General features: G+C 43.3%; 1 protein-coding gene across 1 annotated transcript in view; it reads right to left on the bottom strand.

Moving 5' to 3' along the window:
• The window catches only part of LOC144819163 (uncharacterized), a 517,380-nt gene that overhangs the window by 342,212 nt on the left and 159,696 nt on the right, over positions 1-15,472 (bottom strand). The gene's annotated exons all lie outside the window — the stretch shown is intronic.

Raw genomic sequence — 15,472 nt, 5'->3', positions numbered from 1 at the left:
GAATTCCAGAGCGCTGGTGGGAGGCCCAGCCTCCTTTCTGCACCACTCTGCAAATGTGACTACTACGTTTTAGTTTGAGATTATCATTTTAAAAAAACTTAGAAATTTACGGAAAAAACACAGGTTTCAGGGACGTTTTAGTTAGTTGGACATTTGACTCTTACAAACCCAGAGTAATTGGGCTGTTATAGTTAGTTGGGCTAACTATAACTCGCACCCCTGCAATGCACTCCTGATGATGTCACATATTACATCACTCATGGCATGGTTAGTGACATCACTGATGACATCTTATATGACGCCACATCACTGATGACATCAGCCACTTAATATCTGATGCACCTCTTCACACCCTAATATAACCTTTCATTCACCTATTCTAAAATACAGACTACCATTCTCGAAAACATAGACACATCAATACAAGTTAACACATACCCACTCACTGATTGATAGGACTACACACAAATACACTCACCCATACAGTCCTTCATACACACAGTCACTCATCAATACAGTCACCGGTATATGCACTCATACACCTATACAGATACTCACACACTGTCACTCACCCATAGTTGTGTCACACACCTAGTAAGTCACAGAAAGAATCAGTCACACTGTCATTTATCATTATACAGTTATACACACCACCTCACTTATTCATACAGATTCTTACACATACTTACTCTCTTATACAATCACTGATACAAGCATCCACATCATTAAGTCACTCTCACACTCACTCAAAAAGTCACTTATATACTCCAACACTCACATATACTGCCTTTCACATATGCAGTTAGTCACCCAAATGCCACTGAGATATCCATACATTCACCAAAAGAGCCATACACACACTCACTCAACCATACCATCCCTCAGAGAAGAAATCATGAACGAATACACCCAGAGATTCATCCACTCAGAAATCCATGCTGGGAGTTACACATCCCTCACCCACCCACACAGACACTCAGGTACCCATACAGGTACTTGGAAAACTAATCAATAACACATATAGGCACTTATGTACCTACTCACCAACCCATGCAGCCATTTACAAACCAACTGCCAGACTGATACACACATTTATGCAGATTATTCACTCACCCATACTTTCACTAAGACACGTTTATCTACTCACTCATACAGTTAGTCACACACTCAACAAATCATCCATACAGACACTCATACACCCACTCATTCTTCGAATGCACCTTGGCATATATATAACACTCAAACTTTTTAGAAACACTCACACTCACAGGATGATGTAATCAGTGATGTCATCAGTGATGTCATTTGAGATGTCATCAGTGATGTCCCTGACCATGTCATGAGTGATGTAAAATGTGACATCATCTGAAGTGCATTGTGGGAGCGCGAGTTATAGTTAGCTCAACTAACCATAAAGGCTGAATGCCTCTGATTTTGTATAAGTGAAATGTCCCACTAACTATAACGTCCCTGAAACCTGTGGTTTTGTTGGTGAATTTCAAAGGTTTTTTAAATGCTAATTTCTAACTATAACGTCCCTGAAACCTATGTTTTATTCAGTGAATTTCTATGGTTTCTTAAATGAAAAATTCTAACTACAGCGTCCCTGAAACCTATGTTTTTTCAGTGAATTTCAAAGGTTTTTTAAATGAAAATGTCTAACTTTAATGTCCATGAAACCTGTGTTTTTTTCAGTGAATTTCTAAGAGTATTACATGCTAATCCCTAACTATAACTTCCTGGAAACCTCTGTTCTTTTCAGTGAATTCATAAGGTTCTTTTAAATACTCATTTCTAGATTTGCCTACATAGGTAGGACAGAAAGAAGCCAGAGACGTGCAGAAAGAGGCAAGAGAGGTGCATAAAGAGGAAGAAAGGTGCAGAAAGAAGCAAGAGAAATGCAGAAAGAGGCAACAGAAGTCCAGAAAGAGGAAGAAAGGTGCAGATAGGAGAAAGAGATGTGCAGAAATAACCAACAGGTGCATAAAGAGGCCTACTTTGATTGTACCTTACAACAGACTCATACAAAGTAGCCTGATCACTAATCTGTCTCCCAAGATATCTTAATCCTCTCTTTTCTCTTGAAGGTTCAATATTCATCGACTGCTCAGAACGTTAGGCCTACCAAATATGAAACAGCAATCCTAAGCATATCACTGTTGTAAGTCCGACCAAGTTTGTGAAGGTATGCATGCATGTGTCTCTGCTTTTACCTAGTGACATGTTACATCAAAAGAAACATACAAATACTTCAATACCTATGTTTCAAACTGCATACTCTATAAATGTGTGCACAAAAAGGGAAGAAGGGTGCAGAAAGAGGCAAGAGGGGTACATAAAGAAACACGAGAAATGCAGAATGAAGCAAGAGGAGGCAGAAAGAGGCAAGTAGGGTACAGAAAAGGCCAACAGATGTGCACAAAGTGGGAAAAGGAGGCACCACTACTACACAAAGAGGCAAGAGGGTTGCAGAAACAGACAGAAGAGGTGCAAAAAGAGGGAAAAGGAGTGCAAACAGAGGCAAGAGAATTACAGAAACAGGCAAGAGAGGTGCAGAAAGAAGCAAGATCAGTACAGAAAGAAGCAACAGCGGTGCAGAAAAAGACAAGAGGGATACAGAAAGAAGAGACAGAAGTGCAGAAAGAAGCAACAGAGGTGCAGAAAGAGGCAAGAGGGTACAAAAAGAGGCAAGAGCAGTGCAGAAAGAACCAAGAGATGTACAGAAAGAGGCAGGAGTAATCCAGAAAGAGGCAAAAGATGTGCAGAAAAAGGGAAGAAGGGTGCAGAAAGAAGCAAGGAAAGTACACAAGTAAGGTGCAGAAGAAGCCAAGAGAACTACAAAAACAGGCAAAAGAGTTGCAGAAACAGGACAAAGAAGTGCAGAAAGAGGGAACAGGTGTGCAGAAAGTGGGTAGAGGGGTAAGGAAAGAGGCAAGAAGATGCAGAAATTTAAAACAGAGGTGCAGAAAGAAGAAGGAGCATTACAGAAAGATCTAACAGAGGTGCAGGAAGAGGCAGAAGGGGTACAGAAAGACAAGGAAAGTGAAGAAAGAAGCACTAGAAGTGCAGAAAGAAGCAACAGAGGTGTAGAAAGAGGTAAGAGAAGTGCAGAAAGAAGCAACAGAGGTGCCGAAAGAGGCAAGAGAGGTGCAGAAACAGGCAAGAAAGGTACAGAAAGAGGGAACGGGGTGCAGAAAGAGGTAAGAGAGATTTATCAATTTGCAAGAGAGATGCAGAGAGAAGCAAGAGCAGTGCAGAAAGAAGCAGGAGAAATGAAGAAAAAAGCAAGAAAGCTGGAGAAACGGGAAAGGGAGGTGCAAAAATAGGCAAGAGGGATACAGAAATTTGGAAAAAAGGAGCAGAAAGAAGCAATAGCAGTGCAGAAAGAACCAATAGAGGTGCAATAAGCGACAATAGGGGTGCAGAAAGAGGTAGGAGAGGTGCACAAGGAGGCAAGAGAAGTACAGAAAGAAGCAACAGAGGTACTGAAAGAGGTACAAAGTGTCAGAAAGAGGAAAGAGAATGGCAGAAAGAAGCAAGAAAACTGCAGAAAAAGTCAGGAGAGGTACACAAAGACACAGAAGAGGTACACAAAGAGTAAAAAGGGATACAGAAAGAGGCAAGAGGAGTGCGGAAAGAAGCAAGAGAAGTGCAGAAAGAAGCAAAAGTGGTGCTGAAAGGTGCAACAGGGGTTTATAAAGTGGCAATAGAAGTGCAGAAAGAAGCAACAGAGGTACAGAAAGAGGCAAGAAAGATGGAGACATTTACAACAGAGGTGCACAAAGAAGAAATATCAGTGTAGAAAGTACCAACAGAGGGGCAGAAAGAGGCAAGAGGGGCACAGAAATAGAAAAGGAAAGTACAGAAAGAAGCAAGAGAAGTGCAGAAAGAAGCAACAGAGTTACAGAAAGAGGCAAGAGAGGTACAGAAATAGGTATGAGCGGTGCAGAAAAAGGCAAGAGGGATACAGAAATTTACAGACAAGTTGCAGAGAGAGGCAAGAGAAGTGCAGAAAGAAGCAAAGAGATGCAGAAAAAGGCAAGAGAGGTATAGAAAAGGACAAAAGGAGTACAGAAAGAGGCAAGAGGGGTGTAGAAAGAAGCAAGAGAAGTGCAGAAAGAAGCAACAGAGGTGCAGAAAGAGGCAATAGAGGTATAGAAACAGGCAGAAAGAGTACAGAAAGAGAGAAAGTGGGATGCAGAAAGAAGCAAGAGAAGTACAGAAAGAAGCAACAGAGGTGCTAAAAGAGGTGCGAAGGGTACAGAAAAAGGCAAGAGAAGTGCAGAAAGAAGCAAGAGAGTTGCAGAAAGAGGCAAGAGAGGTGCACAAAGAGGCAAAAGGAATACAGAAAGAAGACAGAAGGGTTGCAGAAAGAAGCAAAAGAAGTGCAGAAAGAAGCAAGAGTAGTGCAGAAAGAAGCAAGAGCAGTGCAGAAAGAGCCAACAGAGGTGCAAAACGAGGCAAGAGGGGTGCAAGAAGAGGTAGGAGAAGTGCAGAAAGAAGCAACAGAGTACTGAAAAAGGCACGAAGGGTGCATAAACAGGCAAGAGAAGTGCAGAAAGAAGCAAGAGGGGTACAGAAAGAAGCAAGAGAGGTGTAGAAACAGGCAGGAAAGGTGCAGAAAGAGGCACGAATGGTGCAGATAGAGGCAAGAGAAGTGCAGAAAGAAGCAAGAGAGGTACAGAAAGAGGCAAGAGAGGTGTAGGAACAGGTAGGGAAGGTACAGAAAGAGGGAACAGAGGTGAAGCAAGAAGCAAGAGATTTTCTGAAATTTGCAAGAGAGGTGAAGAAATAAGCAAGAGCGGTGCAGAAAGAAGCAAGAGAAGTACAGAAAGAGGCAATAGGGGTGCAGAAAGAGGCAAGAGAAGTGCAGAAAGAAGTAACGGAGGTACAGAAAGAGGCAAGAGAGGTACAGAAAGAGGCATACTATGATTGTATCTTACAAAAGACTCATACAAAGTAGCCTAATCACTAATCCATCTTGCAAGATGTATTAAACTCAATTTTCTCTTGAAGGTTTAATATTCATCGACTGTTCAGAACGTTAGGCCTACCAAATATAAAACAGCAATCCTAAGCATATCACTGTTGTACATTTGACCAAGTTTGTGAATGTATGCATGCATGTGTCTCTGTTTTTACCTAGTGACATCTTACATAAAAATAAACATAAAAAACTTCAAACCTGTGTTTCAAACAGCATACTCTGTAAATGTATGTACAAAAAGGGTGAAGCAAGAGAGATGCAGAAAAAAGTAAGAGAAGTGAAAACGATCCAATGGAACTGCAGCAAAAGGCAAGAGGGGTGCAGAAAGAGGAAAGAGACGTGCAGAAAAAGGCGAGAGAGAGATGCACAAAAGGGGAAGAAGGGTGCAGAAAGAGGCAAGAGGGATGCAGAAAGAAACAAGAGAGGTGCAGAAACAAGCAAGAGAAGTATAGAAAGAGGCCAGAGAATTGCTGAATGAAGCAACAGAGGTACTGCAAGAGGAAAAAAGGGTGCAGAAAGAGGCATGAGAATGGCAGAAAGAAGCAAGAGAACTGCACAAAAAGTCAAGAGAGGTGCAGAAAGAGGCGGGAGAGGTGCACAAAGAGTAAAAAGGGATACAGAAAGAGGCAAGAGGGGTGCAGAAAGAAGCAAGAGAAGTGCAGAAAGGAGCGACAGATGTGCTGAAAAAGGCAATAGGGGTTCAGAAAGTGGCAAGAGAAGTGCATAGAAAAGCTACAGAGGTACAAAAAGAGGCAAGAGCAGTGCAGAAAGAACCAAGAGATGTACAAAAAGAGGCAGGAGTAATCCAGAAAGAGGCAAAAGATGTGCAGAAAAAGGGAAGAAGGGTGCAGAAAGAAGCAAGGAAAGTACCTAAGTAAGGTGCAGAAGGAGACAAGAGAACTACAAAAACAGGCAAGAGAGTTGCAGAAAGAGGACAAAGGAGTGCAGAAAGAGGGAACAGGTGTGCAGAAAGTGGGAAGAGGGGTAAAGAAAGAGGCAAGAAGATGCAGAAATTTAAAACAGAGGTGCAGAAAGAAGAAGGAGCATTACAGAAAGATCTAACAGAGGTGCAGGAAGAGGCAGAAGGGGTACAGAAAGACAAGGAAAGTGAAGAAAGAAGCACAAGAAGTGCAGAAAGAAGCAACAGAGGTGCAGAAAGAGGCAAGAGAAGTGCAGAAAGAAGCAACAGAGGTGCCGAAATAGGCAAGAGAGGTGCAGAAACAGGCAAGAAAGGTACAGAAAGAGGGAACGGGGTGCAGAAAGAGGTAAGAGAGATTTATCAATTTGCAAGAGAGATGCAGAGAGAAGCAAGATCAGTGCAGAAAGAAAAAAGAGAAATGAAGAAAGAAGCAAGAAAGCTGGAGAAATGGGAAAGGGGGATGCAAAAATAGGCAAGAGGGATACAGAAATTTGGAAAAAAGGAGCAGAAAGAAGCAATAGCAGTGCAGAAAGAACCAATAGAGGTGCAATAAGCGACAATAGGGGTGCAGAAAGAGGTAGGAGAGGTGCACAAGGAGGCAAGAGAAGTACAGAAAGAAGCAACAGAGGTACTGAAAGAGGTACAAAGTGTCAGAAAGAGGAAGGAGAATGGCAGAAAGAAGCAAGAAAACTGCAGAAAAAGTCAGGAGAGGTACACAAAGACGCAGAAGAGGTACACAAAGAGTAAAAAGGGATACAGAAAGAGGCAAGAGGAGTGCGGAAAGAAGCAAGAGAAGTGCAGAAAGAAGCAAAAGTGGTGTTGAAAGGTGCAACAGTGGTTTATAAAGTGGCAAGAGAAGTGCAGAAAGAAGCAACAGAGGTACAGAAAGAGGCAAGAAAGATAGAGACATTTACAACAGAGGTGCACAAAGAAGAAATATCAGTGCAGAAAGTACCAACAGAGGTGCAGAAAGAGGCAAGAGGGGCACAGAAAGAGAAAAGGAAAGTACAGAAAGAAGCAAGAGAAGTGCAGAAAGAAGCAACAGAGTTACAGAAAGAGGCAAGAGAGGTACAGAAATAGGGATGAGAGGTGCAGAAAAAGGCAAGAGGTGTGGTAAATAAATAAATAATACCCTATTTTTGAATGAATAAATGAATAACAGATAGCTCAATAAATAAGAGTCAAGATTCGAGGTAGTAGGAGTTTTGCAGGTTTAATACAGCAAATACAGGAATAGGATGGCAAGGCCCAGCAGCGCTGCCGGGGTCAGGATCGGGACAAGGGAATAACTTTTTAATAACAGTGCATGAGCATATATACATAACGCAAACACATAGTATTACATTGCAATAGGCGTAGCAGTGGGTGGAGCAATAGGCGTGACGCGTAGCAGTCGCGAAAGATAAGGGTGAAAAGAGGTGTAACAGGGCGTATACATAGACATGTGATGCAAACGTAACAGAATATGTCATGAATGGGGCGGAAACCATGGAGGGGGCTACCTGAGGAGCCGGGACCTCTAACCTGATGGTGCGCGCAAACTAGCAATGACGTGTTACTAGGAGAAGCTGGGGCTATGAACTCTGTGCTAGGAGCAGAGACTGAAGTCTGGAGAGTCAGGGCGACATGTACCTAAACAGTATCTAGTATCTGATGTTTAGAGAACATGTTGATATAAACTAGAAGTCAGGAGGGGAAAGGCTAACTTGATTCTAAGACTGGACCATGCATTATTCTTCATGTAGTGCGTGATGAAGAATATTAAATGACCATTAAATGCAGTATTTCTCTAACGTGGAGACGTGAAGGCTAGACAATGACGGAAACTATTGATGCGATTCAGTAGCTTTAGGAATGCAGAGAAGGAGGACTGAACTGATAACTGGAATCATAACATATTCTTGGCAGACTCAGAGGCAGAGCCAGGGTGAGCCGGGCACTGCGAGGCAGGAAGCAAGTGAAGGGTCGAGGATACAGGTGGGGGCTGTATCGCTCCTCAGCGAGGCTTCAGGAGACAGGAGCTGAATCTGGTGTCCAGGCCCTTTTGAGGCCTAGAAACGGGGACTTTACAATGGAATAACGTGCACACTGAGAAACGTGGCAACGTAACTTTACATAGGCCTGATATTCGTAGTATTCACGAGAACTGGAAACTGGCATACTAGAGGTGGACACAACTGTAATTGCGTCATTAATCGAACATAGGGAATGCATATGCATATTTAATCATGCACACATAACATATGATGGATGACACGTAGGGACACAGAACATGGCAAAAGTTACTTTTCCACATTCCCTCCTTGTCACTACGTTTCCATCAGGAAACATCAATATTCATGATACCATCTATCATTTCATACAGTATCATTTGCTCGTCTCGAATTATCCTGGAACGGGATTTAGAACGGGGCTTGGGACTAGGAATACAAGAGGTAGCACAGATGCCGCAAATCGCAGGGCCACATTGTATACAGAGGCAGCAGCTGAATATGATCGCTACTGCAATACCTAGAAAGGACAAGACTTTCCATCCCCAGGCAGAAATTATATTCCAGAACCAACCGGACCATGTCCAGGTGCCTGGATCTTGGTGTAACAGATGGGCAATTTTATGGAGTCTGGTTATAGCTGAATAAACAGACGGCGCGTTATTTGGAATGAAAATGCAGCAACTAGATCCGATGACTCTACAGGCCCCGCCCCTATCGGCCAATATGACGTCAAGGACGAGACGATTCTGTAAAACGACAAATCTCATAGCAGATTGCTCTTCAGTTAAGTTACCTAGAGCAGAGGCAGTCTCATTGACTACTGCTTCAAGGGTTCTGGTTAACCTACGGATCAGCTTACTATTCTGGATAGGTCCTATAAAGAAAAAGAAACCTCTATTGAAATCTGTATACTGTTCTAGAGCAGTTTCAGTATAATCGACAATTGGGGACTCCCTTCTATGTCTAATGTGTACTAGATGTGTGTTTCTATGATAATCAGGTGGGGCTAGGAAAACTGGTGGCAGTAGGAAGGCAATGTAACAGGTTCTTTCCCAATCGAGGGGCAGACGAACATATGCAGTTTGACCACAAATAAAATAAGAATGACGTGAAGCTTTGAAAATGGATTTCCCACTGTCACTATACTTGACAATAGTAGTACAATCACTATGTCCTACGTGTACGGAACCATTATTTCGGACAGATAATTCGCCTTTGACTGGTAGTACTGAAATAGCAGGTAAGTCTGGAGTAGTATCAGACTGAACATTCAGGACCATGAAATTCGAAGAATAGTTACCTAAATTATAAACTTCGTTTTCTAGATCTAACCCGGTTCTGTGGGGAAGACCTTGCTTGTCTGGGAAACATGTACTGTTAAGAAAAGACATATCTGTTGAGGATGACGTTAACGTGGACCATGCTCCACACGAACCATTATGTGAAAATGGATAAGGAAAAAGTGGCAGAACTCCCTTCGGTATCTGGAAAGGGGGGAGTCGACCACACACCCAACAATTAGTGGCATTGCTGGTCTGATGTGAGTAATGTAACATGCGGATGAAAGAATTATTTTTCATAGCGAGGCGGTAAGAGAGTTCATGAGGAGGCAGATCACTAAACGTGTGCTCTACTGTAGCATTAGCAGACTTATTTACATGAAGAACTGGGAAATACAAGAAAAATGCATAACTGGTGCAGGAAATCATAATGCTGAGAAACAATATGAAACATAGAAAAACGATACATCGAATTGAGTTTTGACTAACTCTCTCACTATGGGGGTCTATTTTATACATGTCAGAAACAGTCTAACCGTTTCACCTAGGGGAGGACTTAGACAATCAAACTGGCTGACTTATTTTACTAGACCGGAGTTTCAACTTATACTCCTGTTGCGGAGTTTTCTCTAACAGGGGAGGGTTTGTAGCAATGTCTTTTGCGGGACAGTCCTTGAGAACAATATTTTGGCAATCCTTCAAATCCTGGGAAATGTTCTTTGAGACGGGTTTCAGTCCATAAAACTTCTTTATATGTGAAAGGTGCACCCAGCCTTTGCGACCCTCCAACTTCACGGCTGTACGGGTGGCGAGGAGGACCTGTCGGGGCTCCTTCCAGCGTGGCTCCAGCGGACTTGAGCGGTCAAAATTGCGGACCAAGACCATGGATCCTGGAACGATTTCATGCGGTGCCACCTCGGTATTGTCTGGAAATGCGGCGGCAACCTGTGAACGACAAGAGTTGAGGGCAGACATCAAGGAAGCTAGGTAATCTGTCAGCATATTACTTGAAACATCGGTAATACTTCGGGGTCTAGGAGTACCCCACATGTTAGGGGGGCGGCCGAAAACGACCTCATACGGGGACAGACCTGATCTGGAATGTGCGACCATGCGCATATAAAATAAAGCGACTGGCAGAGCTACTAGCCAGTCCACACCTTTCTCTTTACATACTTTTGCAATACGGATTTTCAGAGTCTGGTTATGTCTCTCTACGAGACCGGCTGCTTCAGGATGGCGTACACAATGAAACTTCCACTGGTACCCCAACAAAAGGGAAACATGCTTCATTAACTCAGATGAGAATGGCTGGCCGTTGTCAGAATATACGACTCTAGGGAGTCCATAACGGGGGAAGAACTCACGAACCAGCTGCTTGGCAGTGGTCGCGGCTGTGTAATCTGGGACTGGATATGCTTCTGTCCACCTGGACAAAGCGCATACAACTACAAGGACATACTTGAAACCTCGACATCGTTCCATCTGAATATAATCCATCTGGAGAACTTCAAAAGGGTGGTCAGGGGGCTGGAATCCACCTTGTTCCACCGGGACACTTTTACCTGGATTAAACTGACAACATATCATACAGGTACGGACTTTCTGCTTGGCTGCAGCTCGTAAATGCTTGTTGAACCAGATGTTCTGGATACTGTCTAACATAGCTTTTTCTCCTAAATGTGCTGGACTATGTGCGGTATTAATAATGACTTGAACCATAGAGTCGGGTAGAAACCATGTGGCTCTACCCTTCGTTAACCATCCTTGATCTGTCTGGACCCCTCCTTGTTCGGACCATTTCTTGATTTCTTCAGGAGTAGCATGTAACTGTATGTCTATGACATCTTGTGTAGGGTCTTTAACTGTCATACATGTAATCGGATCTGGAGTGTGTGTCTGTGTCGGATTAACTGGAATGTCCGGAGTCTGTGCTGTAAGCTTGGCTGTGCGATCTGCTAAATCGTTACCTTGAGAAATAATGTCAGTAACTTTCGTATGTGCTTTGCACTTCATGATAGCGATAGATGTCGGTAAATGTATGGCATCTAACAGAGCTTGAATAAGGAGACCATGCTGAATCTTGGTTCCATGAGAAGTCATGAAACCTCTCTCCTGCCAGAGCACTCCGAAGTCGTGTACAACTCCAAATGCGTAGCGTGAATCTGTGTAAACATTAACTTTCAAGTTCTTGGCGTGTATGCAAGCTTGTGTCAGAGCAACTAGCTCTGCTGCTTGAGCGGACAGGGTGTCAATACGGTGTGTCTCAATAACTTCAGTGTCGGTAGTCACTGCATACGCGGCGACTAGTTCTCCTGTACTTGTTCTCATACATGAACCATCCACATAAAGTGTCAGGTCGGGGTCTGGTAACGGATTATCTGTCAGATCTTGTCTTGGCTTTGTCGTAATGTTAACTACTTCCACGCAGTCATGTGTGGCAGAATTCGGAGTAACTGATGGTAACAGTGTAGCAGGGTTCAGGATGTTGCAGCGTCTGATTTCTATGTGTGGCTGGAACAGTGTCAATTCATAACCTGTTAAACGTGCAATTGTCAAGTGCTGAGTTTGTGTTCGGTTTAAAAGAACTTCCACGGAATGTGGAACTTGTACTGTCAGGGAGTGTCCTAATACTATGGAATCACTTTGTCTGATAGCTAGGGCTGTGGCTGCTACTGACTTGAGGCACGCAGGCAGAGCCTGGGCTACAGGATCTAATGTGCTCGAAAAATAAGCACAGGGCTTGTATTGTCCTGCTTGATCTTGTGTGAGAACAGATAATGCTGTACCTTCGCGTTCAGTGACGAAAAGTGTAAAAGGCTTACTGTAGTTCGGTGTCGCTAGAACTGGAGCTTGGCATAGGGCTTTCTTGAACTCATTGAAACTAAGTGTATGTTCAGATGTCCAAGGGAGGACAGTCGATACGGCTGCCTCCTGTGTCGTTAACTGTATCAGTGGCTTGGCTAGAAATGCATACTGAGGAATCCATTGTCTGCAGTAAGAAGTAAGGCCGATAAAAGCACGTACCTCCTTCTGGGTCTTGGGCTGAGGAAGACTCGCTATTAACTGGATACGGTCTGGTGTCAACTGCCTACCCCTCTTGGACAGTAAGTGTCCTAAGTAGACCACTTGCTGGACACAGAATTGAAGCTTAGAAGGGGACACCTTGTGCCCCATCTCGGCTAGGAAATACAAGACTGTAAGAGATGCTCGCTCGCAAGCACGTTCAGAACGGGCTGTGATCAGTAGATCATCGACATACTGGAGCAGGGCAGTGTCAGTTGGCATGTGAATGTTGTCTAGTTGTCTTTTAAGTGCTTGACTGTAAATGCTAGGGCTTTCCGTGAAACCTTGAGGAGCGCGTGTGAACATATAGCTCCTTCCATTTAAACAAAATCCGAAAAGGAACTGGCTGTCTGGATGAATAGGGACACTGAAAAACGCGTTCTTGAGGTCGATTACAGTAAAGAACGTGGCTTCGGAATCAATGGCTGTCAATAGGGAAGAGATATCTGGAACGACTGGGTACTGAGGAATAATACATTTATTAAGTTCTCGTAGGTCAATCACTAATCGATATACTGGGGGTGCATTTGGATCAGTACGTTTCATGACTGGAATGATCGGGGAATTGCATACATTGGAGTCAGTTTCTACAACCACTCCTTGAGCCATGAGCTCGTCAATAATTTTGGATAAGGCTGCTACAGCCTCAGGTGGCAATCTGTACTGTCTGATTCGTGGTAACACCACACCTGGCTTGAGAGTCACACGATAGGGTGTGATTTGCATATAACCAACATCAGTTGGACCTTGCGCCCATAGATGCTGCGGAACATTAGACAATCTGGGATCAAAATCCCGTAATACATAGTGACCCTTAAAGTCACGTAGGAACAATCGTATTCCCTCTGGGGAACAGCATATAACTGCACCTAACTCTTTCAGTGTTTTAATGCCTAATAGGTTTTCTGGACATGACTTAGTAAGTAACAGATCAGTAGTGCGGGACAATGGACCTACTTCTAGAGTAACTAGCTTTGACATTTCATTTACAATGGGTTTTCCTGAAAATCCAAGGGAAACATTTCTTGAGCCTGAGAGCGGAGCCCCTGGAACTTCGGCATGACTAATTGTGGTCCTACTTGCCCCTGTATCAATCAAAAACTTTCTGTCTTTCCCTAATACTTGACTGTGAACATAGGGACCTTCTTGATCTACAGGTATCTCGATGAGAGGCAAGCCTACCTCCCTCTCTAGGCTGTTTCATGAATACTGCTGGTACTCTGGATACTCAGACTGTGCATACTGGTACATCTGCTGTGTAACGTGCTGTGTTGCAGCAATAGGCTGCGGTGCGGTAACTGTCTGTGGTGCATTCTGTGGCTGAGGAGTCTGTGAAACTTGTTCTTGTCTAGGCGGACGTGGTCTTTCTTTAGTCTTACCAGTAGCTATGTTGTGTTTCAGAACTGCACACTCGTTTATAAAATGACCTGGCTGTTTACAATAATTGCAGTTCCCTTTAACGGGAGCTGCAGGATGACTGGCTTGATTCGGACCCCTCTTCTGACTGTCTTGAGGAACAGATTGTGCAACTAGTACTTTCATTTTTGTGTCTTTCATACGTTTTCTCTCGTGTTCTTGTTCTTCCCTGATCCTATTCTGGTGGTATTGGAGCATCTGCAACATCTGGGACGGGGTATTAGCTTGCCAGGTACTTTCGACTTTCAAAACTCGATTTTTAATTTGTGGACTTGAATTCTCGACTAATTTAGTAACAAAAAGGTGAGGGTATGACTCACTACTTGTCTTGAGGCCACTGTTGATGCTAAAACATTTCTCAAATCTAGAATAATAATCACTAATGTCTTCGTCTTGTTTCTGTTTACAGGCTGAGATTGCATCCCAGTCTTCTTTTCTAGTTGTCAATAATCTGGGTAAAACTTGAATCAATAATTCAGGTAATTCTTTACATTTCGCTCCAAGACCGGTACCTGGTACTCGTGCCTTGTCTTCAGCTTCTAGAACTGCCCAATCGATCTTTTTCTCTCCCACCTCCCATTCTTTTTCCTTGAGCTTTTCATACACCCCTGCGGGCAACAGAACCTTTAACATTTTAATTATATCTGGATACGTGTATTCTCCCATACGGAGCATGTCTTTTAATTCTCTATGGAACCCTGCTGGATCTTTATCATGACAGGGAATTAATTTCTTCATCTCTAGGAGTTCCATCTTTGTAATCGGAGTGTAAACAAACACTCGTTCTAGTTCGCCACCCGTTCCTCTAACTGGGTGGACTTCTCGTAACGGATTCTGTCTCTCTATGTAAAATGGTTTACTTTCTGGGGGTGAGACATGAACAAAATGCGGATTCAAAAACGTTCTATATTTGTGACGTTGTTCTAGAATGACACTAATTAAATCGGTACCTAAACCTTTCCATCTATACTGGAGTAACTCGTTCAGGACATCGTGTAACGGGCCTGGATCAGAGTGCTGACCCTCATACAATGTAATGAGGTGCTGAATCATATACATACCCGCCAGTCGTTGCTCGGCTGGGGGCATTTTCAGAAACATTTGTGCCACTATTTCGTCTGGAAAAGTGGTAGAATCAGTAGTCCATCGGACTGCTGATCGGGCTAGTTCTTGTTCATGCATAGTACTTAACTCACTATAACCGATTCGTGATTTCAGAATGTGATCGGTAGCTTGAAACACTTGTTCTAGAGAACCTTGTTCTGGTGCTGGATGATGAAAAATAGACTTGTGTTCTAGGCGTAAATGGCGATCTGGAAATCTAGATTTTCCTACATACGCTATTCTGTCGGGATTCTCGTCGTCTAACTCTTCAGGATCAGAGTTACTTTCTTTCTCGCTTACTTGTGCTGCTTTACGCTGTTCGTGTAACTTTATTATTTCTTTACGGATTTTCTTGTACATACTCTCCATAGCACCGACGGTCTTGTGCTTACCCTCGGCTATATTATCACTCCACCTTGTCAGGGTTTTCATTTCAGCCGGATCTTTAGACGGGTAATCTTGTTCTCTTATTAGACAATTGATCAGAAACTTTAATATCATGAGCTGGGTCTCAGCTTTCCTTTGAGACATGGCCTCGCCAATGCTTTCTGGATCATCCCCTGTACGGATGAAACGATATATTCTGTCTAAATCTTCTTTCATATTCGGTAAGGTGACTAGATACTCGGTCACCTTTCTTACGCGGAATGAATATAAAACCATATTATCCTCGCCTGGGACTGGATCATAGCCGCATTCGGCAAGG

Source organism: Lissotriton helveticus, chromosome 2_1, assembly GCF_964261635.1.
Source record: "Lissotriton helveticus chromosome 2_1, aLisHel1.1, whole genome shotgun sequence".
NCBI lineage: Eukaryota > Metazoa > Chordata > Amphibia > Caudata > Salamandridae > Lissotriton > Lissotriton helveticus.
This window is presented reverse-complemented; position numbering and strand designations above follow the sequence as displayed.